At 41.0% G+C, this 18788-nt stretch overlaps 1 long non-coding RNA gene across 1 annotated transcript; it reads right to left on the bottom strand.

The window, feature by feature from the left end:
* Positions 1-7109: 7109 nt before the first annotated feature.
* LOC125961608 (uncharacterized) lies at positions 7110-16510 on the bottom strand. Its single transcript, XR_007472501.1, has 3 exons — positions 10437-16510; positions 8237-8321; positions 7110-7274 (listed from the first exon to the last, which is right to left on the bottom strand). It is a non-coding gene; the product is annotated as an uncharacterized LOC125961608 (long non-coding RNA).
* Between the last annotated feature and the right edge of the window lie 2278 nt (positions 16511-18788).

Genomic DNA, 18788 nt, shown 5'->3' with positions numbered 1-18788 from the left:
GTTCATTTGTAGATACATGGATGCATGTAGAGACTGTCATTCAGAGTGAAGTAAGTCAGAAAGAGAAAAACAAATATCGTATATTAACGCATATATGTGGAACCTAGAAAATGGTACAGATGAACCAGTTTGCAGAGCAGAAATTGAGACACAGAAGTAGAGGAAAAAACGTATGGACACCAAGGGGGCAAAGCGGCTGGGGATGGGGGTTGTGGTGTGATGAATTGGGCAATTGGGATTGACATGTATACACTGATGTGTATACAATAGCTGACTAATAAGAAAATAAATAAATAAACATAAAAAAAAGAAAGTCCAATGAAGTAAGAAAGGAAAGTAAGAGTTGTTGGAAAAAGAGATAAATGTATCATTATTTTCAGATTGCATTATTTTCTATCTATAAAACTCAAGCAAATTAATTTAAGCTATTATAATTAATAACAGAAGTTAGTGAAGAATTAAGAGAAAGAGAGAAAAGAGGAGAGTGATAGGAAAAGTGAAAAAGAAGAGGAGATGGCAAAGGAAGGGGAAAAAAAAGAAAAGAGAGAAACCATTGTCTCTGCTTTGTCATAGACACCAAATTCTTCTATTCTTTTTTTTTTTTTTTTTTTGGCTGCATTGGGTCTTCGTTATTGTGTGCGGGCTTCTTTCTAGTTGTGGTGAGTGGGGGCTACTCTTCATTGCGGTGCGTGGGCTTCTCATTGTGGTGGCTTCTCTTGTGGTGAAGCACAGGCTCTAGGTGCTTAGGCTTCAGTAGTTGCGGTGTGTGGGCTCAGTAGTTGCGGTGCATGGGCTTGTGCAGGCTTCAGTAGTTGTGGCATGCGGGCTCAGTAGTTGTGGCTCACTGGCTCTAGAGCGCAGACTCGGTAGTTGTGGTGCATGGGCTTAGTTGCTCTGTGGCATGTGGGATCTTCCTGAACCAGGGATCAAAACCGTGTCTCCTGCATTGGCAGGTGGATTCTTAACCACTGTGCCACCAGGGAAGTCCCCATAGACACCAAATTCTAAATGCTATCCCTACTGTTGGAAGTCTAAATCAGTAATAGAAGATGCTTTCCAGGGATCGTTTATCGAGTGCATTTTATGAGACAAGAATTGTTTATGTACTTTGTGTGAGTTTTGGGCATTTTTGACTTGTTAGCTGGGACTCAGACACTGTGAACAGAGAAAACATACCCATAGCCAGGCCCCAGAGTCTCTGTGCATTCACTCATATATCTGGAGCTTCATTTGTATAACTTGTGATTGAAAGAGGAATTTGAAGAGAAACGATGAGCAAGGTTTTTTTTCTGGCTCCTTGAATAATGTTTAAGCCCAGAAACTGAACTATATTTCTTGAAATAGTTAGTGGGCTCATGGGCCAGAGGTTATGCCCAGAGGTGAAGAAACAGAAAAACTTTCGAGGCTCCCGGCATAGTCTGAGCTATTTCAGGGCTCAGGAAACAAAGTTGCAAGAACTAGGGAATAGGCTATTGTCTTTTTCATGGAACCCAACATTACTCTCGTACCCACCAAGAAGTGGAAACTTGTTAACAACTATAGGGATAACCTTGATATGAACATTGGCATTCTTGTGAGCAGGACGGGCTTCCACCCAAGTGACTTTCAGGGGCTGCAGACTTGGATAACTGGGAGTCAGAGAAAAAGAGTGGGAAGACACTGGATGGTCACCCTGGAGACAATCTGATTTGGAAACTCATACAAGCCCTGCCCTTCTGGACTCTCAGATACTAATGTGATACACTTCAAGGACACTAATTTCTAGTACTTCAGGGCATAGGAGACTGACTCACTGGTTCTAAAATTCATGTGGCAATGCAAAAGCTCAAGGAGAATGAAGGCAATCTTAAAGAAAAAGACTTAAAAAAAGCCTGAAGACTTAACCCCCGCCAGATACCAAGACCTATTACAAAGTTTTAGCAGTTAAGACAGTGTAGCATTTCCACCAGGATAACCAGAAAGGCCAATGGAGCAGAACACAGTTGTACATGAACAGAAACCTAACTTATGACAAAGGGGACAGTGCCATATCCTTTTCAGAGGCGAAAGGATGATTTTTTCATAAATAGTGCTGGGTCAGTTGGATATATAATGGGGAAAAAAATGTATCTTGACCCCTACCTCACATCATAAACAAAAATGCATTTCAGATGAATCACAGATCTAAATGTAAAAGGTAAAATAATAAAGCTTTGAGAAGGTAACACAGGACATCCTCAAGATCTTAGAGTAGGCAATGATTTCATAAACAAGACAAAAAGGGACTCACCATAAAAGAAAAAACTGAAATACTTACAATGTTAAAATTAAGAGCTTCTGTTCACCAAAAGACATCATTAATAGAGTGAAAAAGCAACCAGAGTAGGATAAGATATTTGTGATACATATATCCAACAAAGCCTTATACCAAATATATAAAGAATCATACAAATCAATACAAAGAAACCCACCACAGATGATTCAATAAAAAAAGTGTGCAAAAGATTTAAACTGATATTTCACAAAAGAGAATATCCAAAATGTTCAATAAACATATGAGAAGATGTTAGATTTCCTTAGCCATGAAATGTACTTTAAAACCACTATGAGATAACACTATACCTCCATCAGAATTGCAAAAATGAAAATAAAAATACCAAGTTCTGGAAAAAATATGGAGCAACCAGAACCCTCATAGACTACTGGATATATAAATTGGTTCCAATCACTTTGGAAAACTATTTAGCAATATCTACTAAAACTTAACATATGCATAGCCTGTGACCCTCTAATTTCACTCCTGGGTGTATACTCAACAGAAACACAAGCATATGTTCACCAAAATGTATGTACTAGACTTTTTAGAATTTTCGTGAACCGTACTATTTTTAGGAGCCAAAACCAGAAAGTTACCTAAATGTCCATTAACCAAGAAAGGGTAAATAAATTGTGGGGTATTCACACAATGGAATATTATATGGCATTGAAAATGAATGACCTCGAACTACATGCAACAATACGGAAGAATCTCATAAATGTAATGTTGAGTAGAAGAAGCTGGGCAAAAATTGTACCTACTATAAGATTCCACTTATATAAAGTACAAATAAAGGTACAACTAATCTATGCTGTTAGAAGTCAGGATAGTGGTGACCTGGGAGGGTGGCCAGTGACCAGAGGAGCATAAGGGGGACCCCTGGAATGATGGTATCTTCTGTTTCTTGATCTGGGTACTTATTACATGGATGGAAGTTCAGTTCATTAAAATCCACTGACTGCATATTTATGATATGTGCAATTCTGAGTATGTATATTATACTTCAGTAAATATTTTTTAAGTAAAAACCTACGTGACCTGTAGTCATGTGACTATTCTGTAGTCACAACCATATGGTAGAGTTACTATTATGTCCACTATACAGAATAATTGAGGCTCAAAGAAATTAAATAACTGGCACAGAGTCACACAGACCTTATGTGGTAGAGCTTGGACTGGCATTGAAATCTGTTGAAATCCAAGGTCACGTGAAAGATTACTCTAGCCCTTCTTCAGGCTCTGATCCTTCCCGATAACCTTCATAACTCTATGTCTTTTGTCTATTTGTCTTTTCTACCTAGAGTGCTCTCCTCTACCAAGAAAATTTCTACTCAGTTTTCAAGGACCAGCTTAAGGTCTTAACCTCTGTGAAGTGCTCCCTTATAACTCTACTTCCTTTCTCATCTCCAGCTGTTTACAGTAGAGATTCCAAAGGACCCCAGCACATATTGTAAATGAGGGAAGCAGCAGCAATAACAGGGAGAAGTGAGGAATGTGACAAAATGCAGTGGGCAAACTCCATCTAAAGGTAGGAGGCAGCTACTCCATTCCAACCAATTGCTGCAACTCAGGAATACAATATCGCTGAAGCCAGAAGTCTAGATTATTCTATGAAATCTTTGTTTTAAATATTACTTTTTAAAAATTAACACAAACAAAAGACACCATCAGCCAAACGCAGCATGTCCGAGGGCCAGATTTAATTTATGAGTCCCAAACTGCAACCTCTGTTTAATTTGGCAGGGTCAGACAAACTCCAGCTGATTAAAAACTGACAGACTTCTTTCCTAGGGGTTTTGCCTTCTTCCTGCTGGAGATGCTCTTCAGATATGGCAGAGGAGGTTTGCTTACTAAAGTTCCAAGCTTTCATTTTTACTTCCGCATATGTCCCCCAAAACCTGTGAGGAAGGGATGGAAGAAATATTTTGGGTTCCCTTCAAGCCCACCACTGCCCCTCAATGTCCTATGATGTACTCACTCAGAAACCATTCCTCATTAATAGGTTGTTTCTCAAGGAAGCATGAGAGAAAAAAATGAGGCAGCATTTGAAATAGAAGGAAATCTGCCACATCGGGGCAGTATAACCACATCACGGCACCAATCCCCAACCACCCGGGATTCCAGGTCCCAGCCCCCAATCCCAAAAGAGCAGCCCCAGGTGATGAATGAAGCGCGCAAACAGGGAGAGGCTTACAGAGGGCAAAGCATCCGTTTGGGACATTAAAATCTCTAGTTTAGAACAAAAATTGAACTTGAACATACGTAGATCCATATTGTGAGGGAGAATCAAGAGGGAGTTCAAGAATAGAGGAAAATGCATCATCAAGGATCTTACTGGTGTTTTTCTCTTGGGGGTTTCAAAGTGGGTAGTTTTTCTCTATGAGTTAGCCAGGTAAACACCTTGTCACGGATCTGTTGTGTTTGGAAGCAATCTAAGTGAAATCTGCTTTTATTAGCAACAAACATCCAATTTCTGTTTTCTATTCAATAGACAGGAGAACTGAATAAACATACCCGAGCTTACAAAAAGGTCATTTCCAGAAGTGTGCCGTTAGGCTAATTTTTTGGAAGTTAGAATGCATTTTTGCACAGAAACAAAGTGATCTCTGAGAATTAACTTTTCATGAACAAGTCAAAAGAAACGATTTAGCCCATAATGAAACTAAAATATTACTTTTGCAATTCAGAATAGAAAATAACTCTGTACTAAGAAAGAATAACTTAGAAATCAGCCAACACATTGAATAATTTAGTAATCATTTATTACATATGTGCTTGTGCAAGATGCAGCTGATTTGAGTTTTATGTTTGGAGGATTAGCAGTAGCCTGTGAGCGCAGACTTAGTGGGGTGAGAGAAACAAAAGCCTGATGAAAGTGGATGAAGGTGGAAGAGGCAGTGAGAAAGTGGAACCAAATAAGATTGTTCTTTCTAGGACCCTGACTGGGGAAAAAGGAGAATGTCATCATGATAGCTGGAGAAGGATTCAGGACCAAGGGGTCAGAGCTCTTTGAGTATGCTTTTAGGCAACTGGAAAGCCAAGACAGAGGGAGAGGCAAAAATACAGGTTAAAGGGGGTATAATCAATGGATCTATATTCCTGTGACAAAGACTAGTAGTTGTCTCTGCTCTCTGATCTCTGCCTATCTAGAATGAGAACCCTGATTGTAATCAGGGTACTGATGCACTTAGCTAGAAGGCCACATTCTCCAGCCTCCCTTGCAGCTAGGTGTGGTCTTATGACTACGTTCTGGCCCAAGGGATACAAGCAGAAATTTTAGGTGGGACATTTCGGGAGATTGTGGACTCAGGTGGGAGAAAGCCCTTCTGTCCTTCCTGCTGTTGAAAACTATAAATGTTAAAAATGTAATTCCCACACATTATCTGAGCACATGCCACAGTATAATTAATTCATTAATGAGGGGAGCCAGCAAGATGACATAGCTGGTTTAGTAGGGAAAAAGAAAGAAATCCTGGAATAAGAATGCTAATAAGATACAAAAATGGCAAATGTTATTCAAGGTAATAAAACCATCTATCCTGAGAAAATTTCATTTGCGTCTTATTGATTTTTTACAAATTAACATCTAATTTTAGAGTCTGAACCCTGATCAAGAGTAACTAAAGGGCCATTCTCCAAGTGAGATGACCCTTGGGGGAACTTGACAGTGTTCTCCTATGACATTGGTAGGACACACAGCCATCCTTTTGCTTTCTTTCCAACTTTTGGGTAACTTTCCTGAACATCAGCTTCCTTCTGCCTGCTGTCTGGAACGTGGATGCAGTGGCTGGAGCTGCAGCAGTCACGAGGATGGAAGCCATGAACTGGAAAGGCAGGGCAGAAAGGGAGAAGGAGCCTGGGTCCCTGATGACTGTGGAACCACCAAAACGGCCCTGCACCACTTTACTCCTGGACTTTTTTTATGAGACAGAGAGAAGGAGAGAAATACACTTCCCTCTTAAGCCACTGCTGTTTTGGATTTCTTTTATAAGTGGCCAAGCTTAATCTTCTAATGGGGCAGGAGGCAGACAGAGAGAGAAATCATTATTAAAGAATGCTGGAAATCCAGTGGACCATCGCACTCAATGAAGTTGCCTATAGGAAGGGATTCAGGCAGGGAAGCCTCTTAGTGAAACTACCAGTGGAGGTATGGAGGACGTGGGGCTTTCCAGACCACACACAGTGAAATGCGGTGTCATTCACTACCCACTAGTGGGTGGTGGTGGCTTTACTACAATCTGGAAGAAGAAACTGAAGAACCAACTAAGGGCTAGAGAGGAACTGATAAAGTTATCTACGAAAACTAGGATGGTGACAGCAAATGGGAAGATGGAATATTCATTAGTTTGTTCAAGGTTCCTAAAAAGCTTACTTAAGTAATCCCTCTTTGGAATTTCATGCTATATATTACTGTATACTTTGTGTAGTCTTATGCAGTATATATACCTTACACCTATATATTACTGTCTGCTTGGTACATTCACACCTATATATTACTTTACAGGACTGTATTCTCAAAGCCACTTTTGACCTATTGTTATGGATTATTTAATTACTATGTGTGACTTTTCCCTATGTACTGACTTCAGAATCTAATCTCCACCTTAAGATGTGATTCTACCCTAGAGAAGCTGAAGGTGGATCTGATTAACAAGTCTGGTGGAGAGGTGAGACTTAAAACAAGAGAGAAGGAGGGAGGTATAGAAACAGATAAAGTTGCTGGCTAGGAAGTAGGAAATGAAGCAAGTTCTCACTTGATTACCTCAATGTCCTCAGTATGAGACAGCCATCTGTTGAAAGGTGATGGGGAGCTTGGGGAAGTGATGGTGCTTTGAAATAGCTGCTCCGGGGAATGGGCTTGAGAACTGACCAAGGACTTGCAAGAAGATAAGCAAAGGGATATGCTTAAGCCTGAGACGTGATTGTGATTTGGCTCCAAACTGGCATCCTCTTCCTCTCTCTCTGTTTCTAGTCCCCGCTGGGGGAATAGGGGGACAGGGAGGAAAAAGATCGAGCAGTTATGTATTAAACCTGCCCACTCAGAGTAAATACAGTCAAATTTGTAAATAAGATAACATCTGGCAAGTTGTACAATTTGATTACATTTGGCTAAGAGCTGATATTTTAGTCACTTGTTTTAAACCTAATTTTATTTAATTTTTAATATTCTTTTTTAATTGAAATATAACTGATTTACAATATTATATTAGTTTCAGGTGCACAATATCATGATTCAATATTTGTATAGATTATACTCCATTTAAAATTATTATAAAATAATGACTATATTTCCCTGTGTCACTCTTAAAAATCTAAGGATGCATGGTTGTCCCCCTCATATGTCAATTTAGTTCACTAGTTTGTCTCCTATAAAACCAAATGGATCCTAGGAGTGGATTCCCACCTATTCAACTAAGCAGAAGCTCTAATTGCAACTGTCATGCTGGTATCATTACTAAAGTATGTCAATGTGGCTTCTGGCTCATGGTATATGACCACTGATCTGGCAAATGTGTTGTCGTCTATTCTCATCAGAAGAGAGTAGTAGAAGCAGCTTGCATTCACGTGGGATAGTATACATTTACAGTCTCTCTTTAGCTTTTAAGTTAACTCATGCCCTCTGTCACAATATAGTCCCAAGGGCCTCAGACTAACTGGAAATTCTGTAAAACATTTTATTGGTCTGCCATACTGATGATATTATGTTCATTGAACTGATGAGCGGGAAGTGGCAAGTACGTTGGAGGCCGTAGTAAGTGTTTTTAACTTATTTTAGAATTAAATTCTGTTCCTGATGCACAGTAGGCACTTAATAACTGTTAGAATGATTGGCCAAATACAAGCAACTGAGTGGCCTGTAGCTGTCTGAATTCTGCAGAAGCCATTGTTTAGAAGAAAGACTTGTCAAGAAAAGATCCCCCAAAATGGCAAAGAATTCACCTGTACCCCACCTGTGAAGACCTGGGGAGCTTGCATGTCTGTGGCTGCTGTTTCTTCTTGCTTCCAAGGGCGTAACTTCCTTTTTCTTAAAAAAAAAAAACACAAACATCCTTTAAAGTCAAAAAGAATCAGGGAAAGGTGTCCTGAGAGAAAAGGATTTACATGAAGGTTAGAATCTTACATAACATATATTTTTTTATACCACAGTTTAAACCTAATACCGTTTCCTTTAGTGTCTATATTTATTTTTGAGAGCACCGTATTTTAAAATTGCATGCTGGGCTGAATTGCTCTACACTGTCTAGTCTACCCCAGGACCTTCTGACATCACTGGAGTAGCTGGCTGTGTTGGGCGTTCACAAATGCTAATGAGGCAAGGCAGCATCTTTTGTGGATCTAAAGGTGGGAAGCACCTTTCATCTCCCCCAGGGTTTTAGACAACGATCAAATCAAAGAGGAGGCAGGAGGCAGAATCTGGCAGCAGCTGCCCAGTCTTATCAGCCTTTTCTCATGAACATGGAGCTCAATTTCTTGGTGTCTAAGGGAGGTAAAGGTCAGTTTGCCATGAGAGGAAGGAAACCCATTTCTCTCTGCAGAAAGTAAATGTCTTCGGTAACTAAAGGAATTTAGTTGAGCCAAGACAGGGAAAGACTTCCTCTTCAGGACATGGGCAAAGGTGACCCTGAATGGAGAACAGACTGGATATAGGACAGAGTTGACAGACCCAGAAAACTTAGTTTGAATTGTCTCCCACAGTGATCAAACATGAACTTTGCATCCAACTTTTGTGATGGCAGCCAGCTTTTGGCTGAGTTACCCTCACCGTTGTAAGAGAGCTGGTGACGTGACAAAAAAGAGACCAGCAAGTTTGCCGCTAAGCTACAAATGCAGAGCCAGATCAGCTTTCTTGAACTCTTACTATGTGCCAGACAAAGAGGCCAGCATACGAAACTCTAAATGGGCTCAAGCCCTGGAGCAGCCGCCACAAAGTCAGGAAGCAGCTGCCCCCTCACCCCCAAGTGGGCTTGGCTGCCTGTCGCCAAGGTTGGGGAGCTGTGAGAGGTGAGGGGCAGGCCTTTTCTCCAGAAAGGGAAATGAAACTAGGCAAAGATGGTCAAACTCACATGCAGATGAGGTACAGCATAAAGGGGCATTGGTGAGGAACACATGAGCCACTGTCCAAAGAAAGAAGATAACTTGCCAAAGTACAATAACAATAATTCTTTTACGAACACGCATTTTAAAAATATACACAAAAACACTAAGATGAAGTCCAAAACCTCAGAAGCTTAATGTGACTGAAACGCAACTGGACAAAATCATTTGGGTGTTGTCCTGTTAGCCTCCTGCTTTGTCTCCTCTGCCAGCTGCATAGATGGGGAAGGGGGAGGGGAGAGAAGAGGTGGGAAGTGTTGGATCGGACTCACTAGAGAAGAGGGGCAGAAGGGAGGGATCTGGCCAAGCCAGGAGGGAGATGTGAGGCCCCTAGGATTTATTAGGTTTGAGAGAAGAGTTGAGGGTAAAGGGTTTAAAGATTAATCATGAATTATGACTTGGATTATTTAAAATTTTTAGAGATGTGAGACTGAAATGCCTGTTTGAGCTGTGCTTCTTCAAATAAGTGTCCATTTTGAGACTAGACTGTGTGGGCTGTGACTGTGTAAGTATTCTCCAAGCAGGATCACGAGGCTGACTTTTTGCCCTTTTGTGAGCACAGGAAATTGCAGAAAATGGAGTCATTCTCTTTGATTATTTCAAGTACCTTCTCTGCTACCCAAGACCAATCATGTGCCAACTTCTTAATAACCTCCAAATGATGGAACAATACATCCTTACATTTATCTGGGGGCAGGGAGAGGCAGGGAGCAGGTCATAGCTCAAATGCCATAGATCCTCACTGTTCTGAGATTTAGTAGGTTTTCTTGAATAAATGTTTCTTCATTTGCTGTATGACCTCAGGACAATCTCCAGAGATTTTTAAATGGTTGCGTTTTAAAAAATAACTTTCACCAGTTATGATTGTTTCACTGGACAGCAGGTCTGAGAAGTTCCTCCTGCCACCATTCCAGAATTGGATCTTTGGTACTTGTATTTGGCATTTTAGTAGAGAGGCAAAGCATAGTTCAAGTCAGGTTGGGAGCCAGAGAAAATAAATGAGAACTTGGAAGCCAAAAAGAATCCATTGGTCATGGTTACTTACCTTCTGGGGATTTTGTGGTCCAGCTCACTCTAGAGTTAGAACCCTTCTTGGCTGAACCAGCACCAGCAAAGCTGTGGGCAGTGGTGTATGACAGCCTAGATCCACTGTGAGGCATTGATGTTACAGACAGGTTGCTCTTCTGACCAGAGACCAGAAAAAAAGTGGGCTAGAGAGATAAGGCAAAAATGGGGTGGGGTGGGTGTGGGATAAGGGTCCAACTTCATTCTTCTGCATGCAGATATCCAATTTTCCAAGCACCATTTATTGAGAGACTATCCTTTCCATTTTGTGTGTTCTTGGCACCTTTGTTGAAGATCAGTTGACCATGTATTCATGTTTTTATTTCTGGGCTCTCTATTCTGTTTCATTGGTCTATAGCTATGTTTTTATGCTAGTACCATAATGTTTTGATTACTGTAGCTTTGTAATGTATATTGAAATCAGGATGTATGATGCCTACACCTTTGTTCTCCTTGTTTAAAATTGTTTTGGCTATTTGGGGTCTTTTCTGGTTCCATATGAATTTTAGGATTGTTTTTTCTATTTCTGTGAAAAATGCCATTGGAATTTTGATAGGAATTGCATTGATTTGTAGATTGCTTTGGGTAGAATGGACATTTTAACAATGTTAATTCTTCTAATCCATGAACATGGGATAACTAAAAAGATATTTGTCATATATTATTAAGTGGACAAACAGGTTACAAATCAATATGTATAGTACAATCTGATTTTATATTAAATGTATATATGCATATCAAAAGATCTGGAAGGATAATAGTGAAAACGACTCCCAGAGCACTTTATATGCATTATTCTTTATAATCCTCACAAAAAGCCTATGAAGAAAGTGCTATTGTTATCTCCATTTTACAGATGGGGAATCTGAGGCACCAAAAGGTAAAATAATTTCTGGGAGCTGGTCAACTTGGGACACATATTTAGGTCAACCTGTATCTAAGCCAGTGTTAATTTCACTATACTATACTGTCTCCTGATATACTGACTTGTTAATAATTCTTATCGTTGAATAGCAAGATAATGGTTCAACTTGATTATCTATTAATTATGTCTGCTTATGTGTATTTTCTAATTTTCTACATTGAGCACTTATTATCTATATAATAGAAATAGAGTCTTAAATTTATTTTTTAAATAGGCTTGTAATAAACAGGATCGTACTATACAACCTGATTTTTTTCACTCAATATATCTCAGAAACGTTTTCTGCATAAAAATATATATTTGGTCATTGCACATCTTGTTTACCAGATAACGTTCAAATTGGAGACATCATCTGTTCAGAAAACAGTTGAATGACCAATGTCTGGGTAACCAAATGTAAAATTTTCAAGAGCATAACAAATTGCTTCAAATCGTAATGTCAAAAACAATGAACAGTTATTTCTGTGAAAATTAATATAGGCATACCCCAGAGATATTGTGGGTTTGGTTGCAGACTATCACAGTAAAGCAAATATTGAAATAAAGTGAGTCACACAAAATTTTCGGTTTCCCAGTTCATATAAAAGTTATGTTTACATTATACTGTAGTCTACTAAGTGCGCAATAGCATCACGTCTGAAAGAACAATGTACATACCTTAATTTAAAAAGACTTTATTGCTAAAAAATGCTCACTATTAACTATCATCTGAGCCTTCAGCGAGTCACAGTAGTGACATCAAAGACCAAAGATCACTAATCACAGATCACCATAATAAATACGATAATAATGAAAAAGTTTGAAATAGTTTGAGAATTGCCAAAATGTGACACAGAGACAGGAAGTGAGCAAATGTTGGAAAAATGGCACTGATAGACTTATTCAACTCAGCGTTGCCACAAACCTTCAACTTGTAAAAAACACAATATGTGCAAAGCAAAATAAAGTGAAGCACAATGAAATGAGGTTTGCCTATAAATAGAAACCTCATTGAAAATGAGGAGGTCCAGGGACTTCCCTGGTGGCGCAGTGGTTAAGAATCCTCCTGCCAATGCAGGGTTCGAGCCCCGGTCCCGGAAGATCCCACATGCCGCAGAGCAACTAAGCCCGTGCACCACAACTACTGAGCCTGCGCTCTAGAACCCACGTAACGCGACTACTGAAGCCCACGCGCCTAGGCCCGTGCTCCGCAACAAGAGAAGCCACCGCAGTGAGAAGCCCGCGCTCCGCAGCGAAGAGTAGCCCCTGCTCGCCGCAACTGGAGAAAAGCCCGCGCACAGCAACGAAGACCCAACTCAGCACACCACGCAAAAAAAAAATTTGAGGAGGTCCAGAAGGGGGAGCTCTCATGCTGTACCACTGTAAATCAATTGCAGACCCAACTGGAAGACATGTACCTTTGCAGTTACAACAGGAAGAAAGTTACATTACTACCCAGTAGGAGGAAGGAAGAATTTCTCCTTGCCTGGCAACAGCCCAGCCAATGAGAGACTGTCACAACTCAGCCAATGAAACTCCACTATACTTCAAACTCTCAGTTTCCTCCAATGGACTCTTGTTTACAACAGCCCGTCCCCCTTCTCCTCTATAAAACAAAAAGGTCCTCTCTTGTGTTCTCCGAATCTGCCTGTGATTTGCCATAGATTGCGTGTCCTGAATTGCAATTTTTTACTGTTCCTGAATAAACCCATTTTGCTAGTAGAATAACTGGCTGCGTTTTATGAGGGTTTAGAATTTGGGTGCAGCTTTTCTGGCTCAGGATCTCTCATGAGGTTGTTAATCATGCTGTCAGCCAGAGTTGCAGCCTTTGGAAACTTGACTGGAGCTGCAAGGTCTGCTTCCAACTCCACTCATGTGTCCATTGCCAGGAGGCACCGGTCTCTTTCCATGTGGTTCTCTCTACAAGGCTGCTCACAACATGGCTCCTCCCAAGAGAGAGTAAGAGTGACCAAGACAGAAGCTGCAGTGTCTTTTATAATCTGATCTCAGGAGGGACATGCCATCACATCTGCTGTGTTCCACTGGTCACACAAACAAATCCTGGGAGCATATGACACAGGGCATAAATGCCAGGCGATAGGGACCATTGGGAGCCATCTTGGAAGGTGGTTACCACACAGCCAAGTACCCAAAACAATGAACAAGCCCAATAAACACTTGCTAGATTGGACTGAACTAACTGGTGGCTGGCAATTCAATCCAGTTACAATGTTCCAAGACTTTGATGCGTGACTGGTTAGGTCTCCCAAGTTCAGTTGTCAAGTTACCCCATACCCGAGTAGAGCTCAGTGATCGTGCACTATGGTAACTAAGGAATCAAGAGGAACAAAAATATGACTGTGTTTGAACAAAATGTGAGTGTACACACGTGAATGACTAATGGCAATATGTAAATCACAAAGATGTTCTCTTGCCTAACCACCAATCCTTCCTCACTTAGAATTAGTCAAGTCTCCCACCTATGAGTGGCTAGAAGCCAGATTTCAGCCTGGCATGGCTCTGGCTAACATCGTTTTGTACTTCTTCCTCCCACCCCTGCCTCTACCAACTCTTGCATCCCACGCCTGCTTGGCGAGTCTTTGCCATCTCAAGTAGTTCTCTAAATGTATGCTAGCTGCAAGGATGCTATGGCCATTGTGTACAGTTGACCCTTGAACAACAAGGATTTGAACTGTGCAAGTCCGCTTATATGTGGATAGTTTTCAATAGTAAATACGACAGTGCTACTTGATCTATGGTTGGTTGAATCTGCAGATGTGGAATCACAGATACAGAGGAACCGTAGATCTGGAGGAATGAAGTATATGGAGGGCTGACTGTAAGTTATATCCGGATTTTCCTGTATGCTGGGAGGTCTGGGGCCCCTAGTCCCCTTCTCGTTCAAGGCTCAAATGTACTATCTACCTAAGGCTTTTTCTGCAGTTCCTATCTTTCTACCTCATCTCCCACCGTGGAGATTTCAACAAATGAATTGGGAAACTGAGGAACTGCACACCTGGACACTGCAATGCATTCCTCACTTGGCACACTCTGTGGGTGGCTCCATTCCCTACGTGCTAGACTAACTGCTGGCCTACATCAGTCTTTGCTGCTTCTTCTGAGGATCGTTATCTCAGCTTTGCAAGGGCTCACTTGTCTATTGGCCACTTGACAGTCCTCGGGTCTTCTCAATTCCAAAGGGATCATTCTGGTTACACGGAGAGGCTGGGCAATGTGATGTGATTAAACATGCAGGCTTTGGAATATACAGGTATGGCTTTGTTTGGTGTGTGATGCTGGACAAGCTACCGTGCCTCTTTGCACTAGGTAAAATAGGGGAAATCATACTTCAGTTTGTTTTAAGGATTGTATTGGTCAGGTCCTGGTAGGAAACTGATTTCACCTTACATTGTTCAAATGAACGGATTACTCACAGAGGTGTGAGCAAGGACGAGGGAACAGACAGGGTTGTTGAGGCACCCAGAGACGAGCAGTAGTAGGAAGTCTTTACCATCCCTAAGGCTGAAAGGACAAAGGGAGGAATAGCGTGACCTGAGCCCACTGAGAACCGGAAGTGTGGAAGAGGTGCAGCCCTAAGGGGCTATAGTGTGGAGGGACACAGCTAAGGCTGGAGATGTCACTTGAAACATGGAGAGAGCTAGGAAGAACTATCCCAGCATCTCTCTCATCCCACCCTCCAATCACCTGCTGGTGCTACCCACTGGTTGAATGGAAATGATAATCAGAAGACAAGCGAGGGACTTCCCTGGTGGCGCAGTGGTTAAGAATCTTTCTGCCAATGCAGGGGACACAGGTTCGATCCCTGGTCCAGGAAGATCCCACATGCTGCAGAGCAACTAAGCTCGTGTGCCACAACTACTGTGCCTGCACTCTAGAGCCCGCGAGCCACAACTACTGAGCCCGTGCACCACAACTACTGAAGCCCGCGTGTTCTAGGAACTGCGTGCTGCAACAAGAGAAGCCACTGCAATGAGAAGCCCATGCAATGCAACAAAGAGTAGCCCTGGCTCGCTGCAACTAGAGAAAGCCCGCGCACAGCAACAAAGACCCAACGCAGCCAAAAAAAAAGAAGACGAGCAAGCCTGGGAGGTGCAGCCTGGAGGAGCTTCCAGGCACACAGGGCAGGGCAGAGATGGCTTAGAGAAGGGGTTGAGGGGCCAAACAGAGACTAGCAGCACAAGTATTAAATGAGAAAACACAGAGCATATTTTCCACAGGACCTGGCACACAGTAAGTGCTCGAGAAACAGTAATCGTGGTTACCTTAGCATTACTAAGGCTGCGAGGTCACTGGACTTTCCCGTTATACCTGAAGCCATCTTTGCCCGTCTAAGCAAGAGCCATAGGTGTGTGACCCCACAGTCAGGAGGCTTGGTTTAGTAACATACTCTCTCTGGTCTGCTCAGTCTCACAGCTCTGTTTCTACTGACACCAGGGCTTTAATGATCTAGTCTCTGTTTTCATCAGGTGAAATTAGGCTGTTTAACTTGTCCCCAGATTTGGAGCAAGAAAAAATAATTTCTAAGCAACGTTCCTTTGAGAAAACTGTCCATCTGGTCAGTTTCCCTTTCCATGTGGTCAAAGACTTTCTTTTTTCCCTCTTATCTAATGAGCCAAGACAAAATGGTCACGCTAATGGAAACTGCCTTGCATTCCAACTGCTGCTGCCCTAGCATAAAATCCATGATTTCATAAGGGCTTAAAAATGTTTTTTTCAATCCTTTATGTCACCACTATTCAGCTGGCTGCTGTTTTTCCTCTGCTTTGCTTTCATCCCTGTCACTGGTCCAAGGAGTCAGAGGATCTGATGCTCCCTGCCCCCATTACTGCCTCTAATCACACCACTCTCTTCCTTCTCTCGCCTTTTCTTTTTTCTTTCCCTTAGATCTGTCATGTTTCCCATTATTCTCAGCTTTTATGCTTGAAGGCTCGCCTCTTAGTCAACACTGCCAGCCAATCAAATTGGTCTTGTCCTTCAAGGAGACAGATTGATTCAATCACCGCAGGTGAGATAAAATCTTTGGTTCTTTGACTCTTCTTGGCTGCTGGTGGTGGCTCAGTGCTCCAGGTCTGAGGTTTCTGAAAGGCTGCATAGGATCACTAACCTCCTTGCACTGTAGTAAAATCTGATTGTTTGGGTTGGTTGAGCATGTGATGCAGGCAGGAAGTACGTCAGTGAACTGGGTATGGCTTAGAAGAGAGGAGAGGTGTGACTCTAGGGCAGGGTCTTATGGCTCCCTTGGGGTAAGAAGGTGACGTGAATTACTGAGCTCTTTTGGAGCTAGGTGCCAGGTGCTTCCAAACAACAGCTAGAGTTCTTCGCAGGCCCTCAGAGGGCACGCCTCCCACCGTGTGTACAAAAGGAGCTGGGGAAGAGGGCAAGGGTTAGATGGGGAGCAGTTAGCAAAGTTTTACTGGGGGAAATGAACTGACTTTTGGGGTCCGATTGACTCGCTTGACTATTGAGTCTTTGAGGTCTCTCCCAATGAACACAAGAAGCATTCTGCTGTCGAGGGCTAAAGGTGTGATGGGCCAATTTGTATAGTGATACTTTTTTTCTTTTGAATATTCTTTGCAACAGGAAACTAGTTCAATTTTTAGAAATCATTGACTTTTAACTATAAAAGTGAAACTAAATTTCAGGAATAAATTATTTCTCTGCATCTAGATTGATGTTAACTTCTGACGAATGAAGAATTTCTTAAAGTTCACTTGTTTGTTTTTTTTTTTACTTGATGGTATGTCTCTAATGTACAATAAAGTGGATGCAGAACATTTTTTATTCAACATCGTGTTGGCTCAGAGAGAGAAACAAAATCCACGGGCCCTGACCTTAAAGAACTGAAAATCTTGATGGACAAACAAGGTAAAGTTAAAAATTAGAACAATTTTAAACCAGATATGTGCATATTTTACGAACCTAAATATTGGCTACATAACTGAGTCTAAATTGTGTGGTCCTTAAAATATGTGCATTGGATAATCGTTATTAATGGCACATGAAATGCATGAATTTCATCATTCTTAATATATTTACTTTGAAGACTTATAATTTGAAAGCTATTTAGAAGACAGTACTGTGTATTGTTAGGATTCAATCCAAGGTATGAATTTTGTCATAAGAACCGGGCTGACTGGATTTAATAAGATTAAGCTTGGCTTTCAAAGTAAACTCTGAATGGAACAAAGGAAGTGACCTTCATACTGTAACAAGTTAACTCAGATATCATTAACGTCTTCATTTACCCAGCTTGCCCAGGCCTCAGCTTTTGACGATCTGAAAAATTCTATAGTGAATAGCAATTGTTTTATTTATGATAAAGATCATAATTAAGGTATGTTCACCTACAGACTAAGGATAGCAGTTACCTAGACCCTCTTGCTATACCCAAAGACAGAGCTAACAATAACCCATATTCAGGCATGTGTTTGACTAGTGAGCAGGAAAGCTTGTTCTAGGAAGTATTAATTTAGTTTAATAAAAGCAGAGATATTCAAGTCAGCTACACCATCCCAGTCCTAACTTAACAGTCAGCATTTAAGCCACTTCCTTCCCCAACCCTAATCACAGCAATGGTCGATGGAGTGATAAACCAGGACCATCAAAAACTGAGGTATTATTTGTCTTTTTCTTATAGGATAGTCATTAGCTCAATCACTTAATGAACTAAATCAACTCAACAAGATTATCAGTGGGAGCGGTACAGAGAGGTCATTAGCAAAGGACCACTCCCTAATCCCTCCAAATTTTTCACCATGAAACATTTTCATCACTTGTTTAAAGGGCATTTTTTAAAAAGTCCTAGCATTAAGGTACAGAACATAAAACTCACCTGTAATCAATCACATCTGCAATGTTAAATCTATACTTCAACCAAATAATATCCCTGGGAATTGCTAACCTAAAAGTTAGCTCTAAAAGGGGAGAGGAAGGGGGCTAATAATGCCCATCAACAATGGATAAATTGTGATATATTCATACTATGGAATGCTACTTGGTAATAAGGAAGAGACTATGAATACACTCAACATAAATGAACCTCAAAAAAATGAACAACCGTCAGATACAAAAGAGTACATATTATATGATTTCATTTGTATGAATTTCTAGAACAAGTAACACTGATCTATGGTGACAGAAGTCAGAACAATAGTTTTGTGGGGAAGGATTAACTGGAAAGTGGCATGAGGGAATTTTCTGCTGGAGTAATGGAAAAGTTCTATATCTTTATTGGGGTTGTGGTTACCAAATCTCAAACTACACATTTAAAACCTGTGCATTTTACTGAACGTAAATTATACCCTAGTTTTTTTTTTTTTAAGTACTATCTATCTAGAGGATCCTAAAGTTAAGTATAATCTACCCCCACAGAAAGCATCTAATGAATCTTACTATTAATTAAAAACC

The sequence above is a fragment of the Orcinus orca genome, chromosome 17, assembly GCF_937001465.1.
Source record: "Orcinus orca chromosome 17, mOrcOrc1.1, whole genome shotgun sequence".
Classification (NCBI taxonomy): Eukaryota; Metazoa; Chordata; class Mammalia; order Artiodactyla; family Delphinidae; genus Orcinus; species Orcinus orca.
The sequence above is the reverse complement of the archived record's forward strand: the minus strand, read 5'-3'. Positions and strand labels throughout refer to the sequence as shown.